The sequence below is a fragment of the Stenella coeruleoalba genome, assembly GCF_951394435.1.
Source record: "Stenella coeruleoalba genome assembly, chromosome: 9".
NCBI classification, from domain to species: Eukaryota; Metazoa; Chordata; class Mammalia; order Artiodactyla; family Delphinidae; genus Stenella; species Stenella coeruleoalba.
The window spans coordinates 40,632,909-40,646,908 of NC_137155.1; positions in this window are offsets into that span (position 1 = coordinate 40,632,909).

Genomic DNA, 14,000 nt, shown 5'->3' on the forward strand with positions numbered 1-14,000 from the left:
ACTGTTCTTTTTAATGACTGAAGCATATGGTGGCTATCAGTCCAATATGAAGCAGTATAATGCAGGAGGTTTTTAAATTTCATGGAAAACTAATGAAGTAGTCCATATTATGTCAGGGATAAACATATACACTTGTAGGAATTTCATGAGAATATATTAAGAAAATAGTTATTAAAAATAGGCTAACAGTGGTGCTCCTTTGTACTTGTGTGATCTGGAAGAGTGAAATACATTAGTACTCTTGTTCATTAAAAATAACATCTGTGATAATGTCAACAACATATTACCCATTTAAAAATCTCTACTACTCTCTTTTTTTCTGTGAAACTTATTTTTTTTCTAAGGGTATATAAACCATTAGTAGCCCCCATAATTGCATAATGAGATAGTGAAACACAGTTGGGTGTGAGTCTGTGTTGCATTTTACAAAAGAGAAATCTCTTGTAATTTAAACCCATTGAGTTAATACCCTTTTATAGTTTGTTTTGGTGTTTTTCTTCCACACTAGCCATTGTCAGTGATGTTTCCTGCCCCCACCAACACTCCTTTTCAGTCACATGGGGTGAAAATAAGATGGATTCTAGGTTTTGTCCTTAGCTTGTTATGGGAGAAACCGGGGCAAGCTTCCCTTTTGGCTGCCAAGAAAGTACAGTCATCACAGCCACGCAGAATGTGAAAACAGCAGGATCCAAACATCTGCAATGACAACACAGAGAGCCTGAAGTTTCTGCTCATTACATGCTATGGGGGCTGCCTGTCTGGAGCAGTTTACTCTGCAAAGTATCGATTGCGGATAAGGCCCACTGTTAGTTATTTACGTGCCTAACAGTACCCTGGGTGTTGATATATTAATGGGCTTTTCTCTTGATTCATTTTACATTTTATCTTTGTGTACGTAATGCTATCATATGTATTATGTTGTCCTGTGGTCGAGGGACATGGCAGTTTGGCTAGCCTGTACATTTCCAAGCTCAGTACCATGCATACATGAAGGCTCAGTGAGTGTTGCATGATGTATATGTGAGTCACTGTATCTCCAGAGCTTGACACAGTGCTTGGCACATAGTAGGCACTCAGTAAACATTTTCCCATTGGTTGAATGAATGGGTCAATTTTCAACAAAGGTTTGATTTGGAGGACAGAATGGAGATCACATAAAAACTGTGATAAAATGGACTTTCACAGCCACATTTGGGTCATCACTTAAAAAGCCCTGGGAAGAGCCTAGATCCTGATATTTGGCTTGCATGATGTTGATAGTGTTGCTCTTGTCAGTGTTATTTTCTTATTTTTATTTTGGACTAAAAATGTAAAAATTTCAGAATATTCAAACAGCTGCAAAATGTAGTTTCTATCACTTTTCATTTAGAGACACATGTGTTTATAAGGGCATTTTGTCCACACTCTCAACCCTCTTACATTGAGACCTTAAAAAATGTGGTAAATGAGACATGTTGTAGATTAAAGAGTCATGTTTGCTAGTATAGTTTTGAAGTACTGCTTTTATTCACATCCCAGTTAAGCTGCTTACGTTCATCTCTTTTCAGTTGAGTAAAGTAAACCTGGATGGTGAGCTATTGTTCAGCCAAAACTTGGCAGTCCTCAGCCCATTATTCAACGTAGAAAGGAAAACAAATTTTAAATACCTTTTTGTCCCCTTTATCACTTTCTGGGATCTGGAACATTTTCTGTGCCACCGATTAGAAAATGAAAGAAAAATTATTTTCTTTGTAAATTGCAAAAGGATGCAATTGTCATATAGTAAGACAGGTTAGCATCTGTATCTCAAGGGAAAAACTTTTGGAAGTAGCAGATCTGCCAGTAGCAATTAATTAGAAAGCTTTTCATACTGTTTTCAGCTATAGACGTGTACTAGCAGCTTGAGAAAATTGGTAGTGACGTCTGCTGTCGCCACAGGGTAGTACAATGGATGGAGTTAATTTGCTGACATTTGCTTTTTTCTTAAAGTGTGTCCTATATCTTCATCTTACATTGAGCTTGATTTTCATTGCCAAATGATGAATTCAGCATAACTATAGGTATTTTTATTGCATTATAATGCACGGTATATAAGATGTAAGCATATCTTACTCTATAAAAATGAATGCATCTTACATCTGTGAATGCCAAGATGTGTTGAATAGCTGGTCTCTCTCTCTTTTTTTTTAATTTATTTGATTTATTTTTGGCTGCATTGGGTCTTCATTGCTGTGCTTGGGCTTTTTCTAGTTGCAGAGAGTGGGGGCTACTCTTCATTGTGGTGCGCGGTCTTCTTATCACAGTGGCTTCTCTTGTTGTGGAGCACTGTCTCTAGGCACACGGGCTTCAGAAGTTGTGGCACGCAGGTTCAGTAGTTGTGGCTTGCGGGCTCTAGGGCACAGGCTCGTTAGTTGTGGCACACAGGCTTAGTTGCTCCGTGGCATGTGGGATTTTCCTGGACCAGGGCTTGAACTCGTGTCCCCTGCATTGACAGGTGGATTCTTTTTTTTTTTTTTTTTTTTTTTTACGGTGTGCGGGCCTCTCACTGTTGTGGCCTCTCCCGTTGCGGAGCACAGGCTCCGGACGCTCAGGCTCAGCGGCCATGGCGCACGGGCCAAGCCGCTCCGCGGCATGTGGGATCTTCCCGGACCGGGGCACGAACCCTTGTCCCCTGCATCGGCAGGCGGACTCTCAACCACTGCGCCACCAGGGAAGCCCTGACAGGTGGATTCTTAACCATGACGCCACCAGGGAAGCCTGAATAGCTGGTCTCTTTTCACCACCTACTAAGCAGAAGTATAAAGAAAGGCCACTCTGTTAGCAAAGAAAGATGTGTCAACTTAAAATATCGGTAGCAAGACTGTCAAAAATTGTCATTAAAAAAAAACAAATGTAACTTTTATATAACAAATTTTATCTCAAGGACAAGCTTGAGTTTTTTAGTTCTATTACGGATAATCATATATGCCAAGATTCATTTTTTTCTTAGGGAAGTATTATACTTGCATTCATTCTGCACATTTGGTTCTAGAACACTTGGGTATGGTTGTTTCTCTCTAATTACTAAAAAAGTCAAAGTTCCTTTAAATTTTAGTCAGGTGAATTATTTAAATTGTTTTCCAGTTTTTCATAAGTACTTTTTTTTCATAAGAACTTTTCATGCATTTATTTTGTGGACCTTCTACTACTCTAAATAAATTCAAATTAGACAAATATTTGTGTCTATTATATTTTTAGTGCAGATGTTCTCTACAAAATCACTGATTTTCAGAAAGCTATCTCTAATTTGGGCAACACAATGTATAGGGAGATTATGGTATCCTACTACTTTTTTATGGGTCTCACCTCGTGGCATGAGGGACTTCCCCGACAAGGGATCCAGCCTGTACCCCTTGCAGTGGAAGCACAGAGTCTTAACCACTGGACCACCAGGGAAGTCCGGTATCCTCCTACTTTTAAACTTATCACTAAGTACATGGGAAAGTTGTTAAACTGTTATTTTTTTTCTATTGTCACATAATGATACCTTGCCCACTTATTTCTTCTGATGTGAAAGGTTTAGCTGGCATTTAACATATGAAAGTAATGAGCATCAATTAAATATTAAAGTTTGTTTTCATAGTTGGTTAAAAAATATAAAAGAAAAATAAAAATAGAAAATGAACTGACTCATTTGGAGTTTAATTGACTCCCAGTTAAACGTATGGGTTGAACATAAGGGTACTGCCTGATTCATCCCCAAACCCCACTAAACATCAGTAGCAGAGTTTAAAATGTATAAATACGTAAGGCCAAATAGAATGGAGAGGAGATAGTACAAAATAGTGTTGTCAAAAAATTTTAGAAAAAGATTGAAAATTCAATCAGGAGAAACTTTTAAAATGACTCAGTAGACTAGGGGAAGCTGAGATCCTATATGTGTCAAAGAGTAAAGCAAATATATTTATCAGGAAGGGTCAGAAATCAGAGGCATATCCACTCCAAAGGTGGAGTAAGGAAGGGCTGTTACCTTGTACAACGCAGAGAGAGCCATTCACATTGTAGCTTATATGGATGATATGTGAGGGATTATGAAGTGAAGCCTGATAACCTGTCACAAAAACCTGTTCAAATCTAGAGTTAAAGGAGTAATGCAGCATAGGAAACCACTATCTATTTACCTCTTTTATTAAAGATGCAGGGTTTTTTCCCTCTACTGTTCTCTTCAGCCTTATGTGTTTTATACTTTTAAAATTCTGCTGTTCATGTTTTAGTGGGGTTTGAGGATGAAGCAGAGAGAACTCTTACGTTCAATTTATCATTTTACCTTTTATGAAGTAATCACTCCCAGCCTGCCTTCATTGTGAATTTTCTTTCTTATTTGGTCAAGTTAAACCCTGAAAGAGGTCTACCATTGCCATCTTAATCACTGCCAGCTCTCTAGAGATTAGACTCCAATTTCTACATTTCAATGATTATTAATCTGCTGTCTACCTATGTGCTCAACAGTTTGACCTGAAAACATGTAGAGGGTTATGACATCTAGGTAATCAGACAAAGAAAAATAATAAAGTCTTTTGGGTGACACAGTTGCCTGAATGTAGGAATCTATGGTAGAGATATTGCTATGTATTTATTAAATTTATTCAATTTTCTTCATCTTGGGCATACTGGGACACAAATTTCCCAGCTTCCCTTGCAATTAGGTTGTGGCTATATGGTATCATTTTGTCCAGTGATATGTAGAGAGAGATAATGCAGACATCTCATAGAACTGTAGCACTCTCTTGCCCTCTGCTTTCCTTCAGAGGCAAACATGTAGGATACATGTTGAAATCCTGAGTCAAAAGATGGAAGTACCCTAGGTTCCTGGAAAGTAGAACCATTGAATCAGTAAACTTGAACACAGATCTGTATAAATGATCTAATTTGATGAATAGAGAGAAAGAAAAAGATAACATGAGCGGTGCCTCACAGATCTGTGAACCAGCATCAAGCATGCCAACAAATAGGTCATGGAAATCCCAGAATGAAAGGAGGGAGAAGTGAATAGAAAAAAATATATTTGAAGAAATAGCCCTCAAAACTTACCAAATTTGATGAGAAACATTTACCTAAGCACCTAAGAACCTCAACAAAGCCCAGATAAAATAAGAGATCTACATCAAATACAAAAAGAATTTATCATAAAACATTAAGAGAAAAAAGACTCATGAAGTACAAAGGAACCACAATTGAAACCATGGGTTAAATCCATTTCATCTTCCTTCACTAATCAAAGTCATTTTAAGACTTGCATTTCCTCCAAGCAGTATGTAGCCTAAACTGTAGTCTGTTTGCCTGAGTTGTTTTCTAGGAACTTGGAGTCAACTGCTTTAGTTCCAACGGAGCTGGTTAAGATTGGATAAGACCACTGATCCTTCAACTGAGCAAGCCTGAGTATCCTCTCAGTGACCTTTTGAACATGCATATAGGTCTGAAGCTTAGTAACACCTCTGCAGAATAACGATTACAGCACCTTTTCCCAATCACCTTTCCCCATGCTCCCCATGCCTCAAACCGCCCTGCTTCATTACTCATTATCCCATAAATACCTGGAGCTTCTTGCCTTTGGGGAGGTGGATGTGAGATTTGTTCTCCCATCTCCTCTCTTGGCTGCCTTGCGAATAAACTCTCTTTGCTGCAAACCTTGGCATCTCAGCATTTTGCCTTGCTGTGCATTGGGCAAAATGAACCTGGTTCAATATCATTGTAAGACTAACAGCTAACTTCTCATCAGGAGCAATGGTTTCCCGAAGACATCAGAATCTTATGTTCAAAGAGTTGAGAGAAAACAAAAACTGTAAAGCAGAAAACCTTTATTCAACAAAAGCATCCTTTAAGAATGAAGATGCAGGGCTTCCCTGGTCGCGCAGTGGTTGAGAGTCCGCCTGCCGATGCAGGGGACACAGGTTCATGCCCCGGTCCGGGAAGATCCCACATGCCGCAGAGCGGCTAGGCCCGTGAGCCGTTGCCACTGAGCCTGCGCGTCTGGAGCCTGTGCTCCGCAACGGGAGAGGCCACAACAGTGAGAGGCCCACGTACCGCCAAAAAAAAAAAAAACCAAAAAAAAGAATGAAGATGCAGTAAGCACATTACCAGCTAAACAAAGTCTGAGAGGATTAATTACCAACAGACCTGCCTTCCAAGAATTAATAATGGAAGTCCATCAGTCTGAAAGAAAATGAAACCAGAGAGTAACCCTAACCTACTTGAAGAAATGAGGGGTGTCAGAAATGGTAAACATGTTATTAAATATGAAAGAGCCTGTAAATATATTTATTCATATTTTCTCCTAACCTTTCTAAAATATATAAGATTTTATATGGAAGTTTTAATAATACTGTTCTGTTGGTTTTTTACCATGTATAGATCACATAACATAGGGGAGAAAAGGGGGACATGTTAGAAAAACGATGCTATATTTCCTGGGAATTAAGTTAATATTCAACAGTATGTAGTGAAAAGCTGGCATAAGTAAATATTGTCTTTAGCGTAACTCAGAAAATTATTTTTAAAAACCCTGGGTGGTTAGAATAGTATGACAAAAACACAAAAGAAGGCATAAAAGGGGAACAGAGGGAAAAAAAGATATAAGATGTATGTAAATGTCCATAGCAACATTATTTATAATAGCCAAAAAGTGGAAACAACACAAATGTCTATCAACTGATTAAAGGATAAAGAAAATGTAGTATATTAATATAATGAAATATTACCCAACCAGAAAAAAAATGAAGTACTGATTCATGATATACCAAGAATGAACCTTGAAAACGTATGCTAAGTGAAAGAAGCCATTCATGAAAGGCCACATATTGTATGATTCCATTTATGCAAAATTTCAAGAATGGGTAAATCCATAGATACAGAAAGTTAGTGGTTGCCAGAGTTAGGGGGAAGAAGAGTAACTGATAATGGGTTTGAGTTTTTTTTTTTTAGCTTTAGGAAGATGTTGTGAAATTACACGGTGGTGATAGTTGCTCAACTGTGTGAATAAACCAGTGAATTGTATTTAAATGGGTGCATTTATGATATGTGAATTATGTCTTGAAACTATAATTTAAAAAAGATATGACAAGTAGAAAATAAATAGCAAAATAACAGATGTAAATATAACCATATAAATGATTACATTAAGTGCAAATAAACCAAAAACCAATCAAAAGGCAAAGATATTTGACTGAATAAAAAGCAAACTCAACCATATGCAATCTACAAGAATATACCTTAGATCTGAGTACACAAGTTGGTTGAAAGTTTAAGGATAGAAAAAATATTCTCCATGCAAGCAGCAACCATAATAGAGCTGGGCTAGCCATATTATCAGGAAAAATAGACTTCACAACAAGGGAAAATTGATAGAGACATTAAAGGACATGTTCTAATGAGGGAGGTCAGTACATCAGGAAAATAAAACAATGTATGTGTGCATGCCTAATAGCAGAGCTCCCAAATATATGACATTAAAAAACTGACAGAATTAAAAGGAAAATAAGACAAATCAACAATAATATCAGGAGCTTTCAGTTATGTGCTCTCAATAGTTGATAAAACAATAAAACAACTAGACAGAGAATCAGCCAGGATATAGAACATTTGAGCAGTGACATCAACTAGCTTGAACTTTATAGAACATTTCACCCAATGTCTGAAGAATACATTTTCTTTTAAGTGTGCATGAAACATTCTTCAGTATAGACCACAAGCTGGATCACAAAACAAGGTTCAATAAATGTAAAAAACTTGAAATCATGTAAAGTTTATTCTTAACACCAGTAAATTAGACTTGCACAACAGAAATAGATCTCGAAAACCCTCAAATATTTGGAAATAAAAAAAATACATTTAAAAATAAGTCACAAAAAAATAGTCACAGAACAAGGAATAAATCATAAGGGAAATTAAAAATATATTTTGAACTGAATGAAATGGAACACATCATATCAAACTGAATGTAATGCAGATAAGCAGTGCTTAGGAGGAAATTTTTTTGGCTTTAAGTGTATGTCAAAAAATAAGACAGGTTGGGACTTCCTTGGTGGTCCAGTGGTTAAGACTTCTCCTTCCAATGCAGGGGGTGTGGGTTTGATCCCAGGTCAGGGAGCTAAGATCCCACATGCCTCGCAGCCAAAAAACCAAAACATAAAACAGAAGTAATATTGTAACAAATTCAATAAAGACCTTAAAAAAATGGTCCACATCAAAAAAAAAAAAAAATCTTTAAAAAAAAGTAAGAAAGGCCTACATAACTTCAGTAAGTAACCTAATTAAGTACCTAAGTAACCTAAGGCCTCAGTAATCTAAGTTTTCACCTTAAGAAATGAGAAAAAAAGAGCAATTAAGCCTAAGACAGAAGAAAGGAAATTATAAAATTAGAGTGTAAAGCGATGAATTAAAAGAAAGAAAATCAATAGAGAAAAATCAAAGAAACCAGAAGTTTTATGAAAAGATAGAAAAAAAAAGACATACCTTTAACTAGGTCGATTAAGAAAAAAGAAAATAGACATGAATCACCAAAATCAGGAATGAGGAGAAATCAGTACCAACCTTATATAAAATTTTTTTTTTGGCTTAAACAACAGAAATTTATTTCCTTACAGTTCTGGAGGCTAAAAGTCCAAGATCAAGAAGTCCACAGGGTTGATTTCATTCTGAGGCATTTTTCCTTGGTTTGTTGATGACTGTCCTTTCCCTTTGTCTTCACATGGTCTTTCCTCCCTGCATGTCTGTGTCCTATTCCCCTCTTCTTATAAAGGCACCAGTCATATTGAATTAGAGCCCACGCCAATGACCTCATCTAACCTTAATTATCTCTTCAAATACTCTTTCTTCAGATACGGTCACATTCCGAGGTACTGGGGGTGAGGGCTTCAACTTATGAATTTGGGGGAACACAGTTCAGCCCATACCAAGATACTTGCTCATCTCTCTCTCTCTCCCCTCTAATTGTGATCTCCTAAAAGAGAAGGCAACCTTATATAAATGTAACGATTTTGTGTGGTTATTATGAACAAACTTTTGCTAACAAATTTGGCAACTTACATGATACGGGTAAATTCCTAGAACACAGTTACCAGAACTTATGGAAGAAGAAGTTGAAAACCTGGGTAGATCTATAACAAGTAAAGAAACTGAAATAGTAATTTAAAATCATTCCATGAAGGAAATGTCTAGGCTCAGATGGTGTCAGTAGTGAATTCTAAGCATTCAAAGGAGAACTCATACAGTCCTTCACAAACTTTGAAAAATAAGAGAGAAAGGAACACATTCCAATGTATTCTATGAAGCCTGAATTATCCTGATACCAAAGCCATATAAAGACATCACAAGTAGGCTGCTCAACATCACTAATCATTAGAGAAATGCAAATCAAAACTGCATTGAGGTATCACCTCACACCAGTTAGAATGGGCATCGTCAGAAAATCTACAAACAACAAATGCTGGAGAGGGTGTGGAGAAAAGGGAATTCTCTTGCATGTTGGTGGGAATGTAAATTGATACAGCCACTATGGAGAATAGTACGGAGGTTCCTTAAAAAACTAAAAATAGAACTACCATATGACCCAACAATCCCACTACTGGGTATATATCCAGAGAAAACCATAATTCAAAACGACACATGCACCACAATGTTCATTGCAGCACTATTTACAATAGCCAGCTCATGGAAACAACCTAAATGCCCATCGACAGATGAATGGATAAAGAAGATGTGGCACATATATACAATGGAATATTACTCAGCCATAAAAAGGAACGAAATTGGGTCATTTGTAGAGATGTGGATGGACCTAGAGACTGTCATACAGAGTGAATTTAAGTCAGAAAGAGAAAAACAGATATCATATATTAACACATATATGTGGAATCTAGAAAAATGGTACAGATGAACCAGTTTGCAAGGAGAAATAGAGACACAGATGTAGAGAACGAACATATGGACACCAAAGGGGGGAAGCGGGGGCAGGGTGATGGTGGTGGGATGGATTGGGAGACTGGGATTGGTATATATACACTAATACGTATAAAATAGATAATAAGAACCTGCTGTATATATAAATAAAAAAAGATATCACAAGTAACAGCAAGAAGAAAAACTAAACAAACTCAAGACCAATATTCCTGATGAATATAGAAGGAAAAACCTAAACCAAATTTGAAAATCAAATTTAGTAACATACATAAAAGATTATATACCATGACTAAGTGCAGTTTGTCTCAGGAATGCAAGGTTGAGTTAACATCTGAAAATCAAATCAATTAATAGAATGTATTGATCAATTAAAGGATATAAGACAGTTAAAGGATGTACAAAAATCATTTGACGAAATCCAACACCCATTTTTGATAAAAACTTTCAACAATCTAAAAATTTAATGGAACTTTATCAATCTAGGAATGGAAATGGCATCTATGAAAATCTGTAGCTGACATCATAGTTCATGGAGAAAGACTGAATATTTTCTCACTCAGATCAGGTACCAAGCCAGGATATGAGCTCTCTCCACTTCTGTTTAACCTTGTGCTGGAAGCTTTAGCTGGTGTAACAGGCAAAATAACAATTACAATAACAGTAATTGTAATAATAATAAAAATGAAGGCTTTCAGATTGAAAAATGAGGAGTAGAGATGTCTGTCTGCTGATGGCAGATTTATATGTTGAAAAATCTCAAGTTTGGAAAATATCTATTAGAGTAATAGGTGAGTTAAGCAAGATTGCAGGATACAGAATCAATATGTAAAAATCAATTTGATTTCTGTATTTTAGCAATAAACAATTCAAAGTGAAATTCAGTAAATTCTATTCACAAGAATGTCAGAAACAATGAAACAGGTATAATTTAACAAAATAAGTGCATTCTGCACTGAAAAGTGTAAAATAGTTATGAAAATAATTTATGAAGATCTAAATAAATGGAGAGACATTCCTGTTTATGAATGGGAAAACTCAGTATTGTTAAGATGGCTGATCACCTCAAATTGATCTGTGGATTCATTGCAACCTCTATCTAAATTGTAGTAGGCAATTTGTAGAAATTGAGAAGCTGATCCTAAAATAGATATGGCAACGCAAAGGACCTTGAATAGCAAAAACCTTTTTGAGAAAGAAAAAAGTTGAAGGTCTTACATTATTGAATTTCAAAACTTAGTATAAGCTAAAGAAATCAAGGTTGTGTGGTATGAGCATAAAGATGGGAATACAGGCATACCTCGTTTTAGTGCTCTGTGGTTCATTGTGCTTTGAAGATACTGCATTGTTTACAAATTACCATTCTCCGTGGAGCAAGTCTTAATCAGTGACATTTTTCCAGTAGCATTTGCTCACTTTGCATGTCTGTGTCACATTTTTTTTGTTTGTTTGGTTTTTTTTGGTTTTGTTTTGTTTTTGCAGTACGCGGGCCTCTCACTGTTGTGGCCTCTCCCATTGCGGAGCACAGGCTCCGGACGCGCAGGCTCAGCGGCCATGGCTCACGGGCCCAGCCGCTCCGCGGCATCTGGGATCTTCCTGGACCGGGGCACGAACCCACGTCCCTTGCATCGGCAGGTGGACTCTCAACCACTGTGCCACCAGGGAAGCCCTCTGTGTCACATTTTGAGAGCTTTTGTAATACTTAAGACTTTTTCACTATTATATTTGTTATGGTGACCTGTGATCAGTGATCTTAGATGTTACTATGATAAAAAGATCACAACTTGCTGAAGACTTAGATGATGGTTGGCATTTTTTAGCAATAAAGTATTTTTAATTAAGGTATGTACACTTTTTTAAAGACACAATGCTATTTCACATTTAATATACTACAGTATAGGGTAAGATGACTCTTATGCACTGGGAAAGCAAAAAAAAATCCTGTGACTCCCTTTATTGTGATTTTTGCTTTATTATGATGGTCTGAAACTGAACCCGCAATATCTCTGAGCTATGCCTTGGAGTGGAACAAAAGTAGACCATTCCCTTAATGGTCAGTTGATTTTTTATTACTAAGTGCTGAGACTATTCTATGAGCAAAATAACACTCTTTTAAATGGTGCTTGGACAGTTGAGTATCCTTGTGCCAAATAATGAGTTTAGAACTTTACTTCATACCATGCGTAAAAATTAACTCAGATGGATCAGAGACTTAAACCTGTGTGACCACCTCTCCTACTGGTGGCGTGCAAAGAGCCACCGTGGAACTCAGTGATGCTGGCGTCCTTCTCACCAGTACATTTCTGAAGGCCTTGGTGATTGGTGTGGTCTCTGTGTGTCCCCTTGGAGGAGCATAATCCTGTCTTGGTCTTCCTTTTCCTTACATAATGTATCTACTCCAGCATGTCCCTTCCTTCCCTGTCTTCCTTCCCTGACATTTCACTTTCCATCAGTGTTTCTCCAGGCTTCTAGGAACCACCAGTTTGCACCATCCCTTTCATCCTTGGCAGAGTGTTAAATTATATGCCCATAGAGTATTTCTCCAAGATAATAAACTCTCTATCCCTGTATGTTGTGGCCCCTAATCAAACACTCTCAAAATCAAGCCTCCTGAATAGTCTTCTGGCTCCTACCAGTAGTCAGCTGCTAGCTAATTCTGGCAGCTCCTTTGCTGTGTAGTCCTTTTACTCTTAACAGACCCAGCATGACTAGACTGACTTAACGCTGCAACTTAATCCTAGCTAGCAGTCTGAAAACTAGGAAAGGCGATATGCCAGTACTTAACAGGGAGAGGTGGGCTGCCTTCGAAGGCTTTGAGAGTTCAGAGGAGCCCAGGGAACCAAAGACATGTGCGCATTGACCCAGAGAAACTTGTCCATGTATCAGGTTCCAGGTTTTCCTAAGCAGACCCTGATCTTTTCGTAACAAACTTGCCTCAGTTGATCATTCAGTTATCTTTGCAGTTGTCAACTCTTAACTATTAAGTTTTAATTTGATCTTCAGCTTTTTTTTTTTTTTTTTTTTAACTCTGCCACTGCAGGAGACAAGGGTCTCTTTTTAAGGGCTCCTTTCCTTCATATTTAGTTTTCAATTGCTTGTTAAAGGTCAGTACCTTTTCATTATCCATCTGTAGGACCAACACAACTAGTGATAGCCAATCAATTCTGTTGCCTTTGTATACATTATTGCTCTGCACTTTCAAATACCTGAATCATTGCATTGGCCTGGGTGTTCTGTATGGAAACATTCTCCCAAGTGAACCCCTGGTGAAATGTAACGATTGGGGTACTGCATTGTGTCAGGGACTATTGATGCCTCACCTACCACCGAGATTGGGATCCTTATTGTAAGGCTTGCAGTAAGTGATCCATTCCCCAAACCTAGAAGGATCTGAACCAAAATACTGTACCTTTTTTAAGCATTTTTTTTTTTTTTTTTTTTTTTTTTTTTTTTTTGCGGTACGTGGGCCTCTCACTGCTGTGGCCTTTCCCGTTGAGGAGCACAGGCTCCGGACATGCAGGCTCAGCGGCCATGGCTCCTGGGCCCAGCTGCTCCGTGGCACGTGGAATCCTCCCGGACCGGGGCACGAATCCGTGTTCCCTGCATCGGCAGGCGAACTCTTAACCACTGCGCCCCCAGGGAAGCCCCAAAATACTGTACCTTTTTACCCGACACTCAAAACAAGGAATCTGATTATTCATAGCAGATCATTATTGTTTCCAAACAGGTTTAGTTTTGAGTAAAATGGAGAAACCATGGGGTTTATTTTCTTTCTGTAAAACTATTTGAAATTTAGAATCTCCCCTCCCCTCACCGCATATACCTACAAACCAGCAAACTAATCAACCAACCAACCAACAAAGTAGTTATAAAGAAAAAGGAATTGGAAAGAAAATAAATGGTGAATATTAGAGTCAGAATTGGGAAAGTAAAATTTGTGGCTACTTATTACAAAGATAAAAAGGGAAATGTTTCATCTTTTAATAATCTCGTGGGTGTGGCAAGAAGGGGGGGAATAGAAAGAAGCCCCAAATTAATTTTTTCTACCCCAAATGTTGGTCAAGTATGACACCTAGAGGCCATACAAA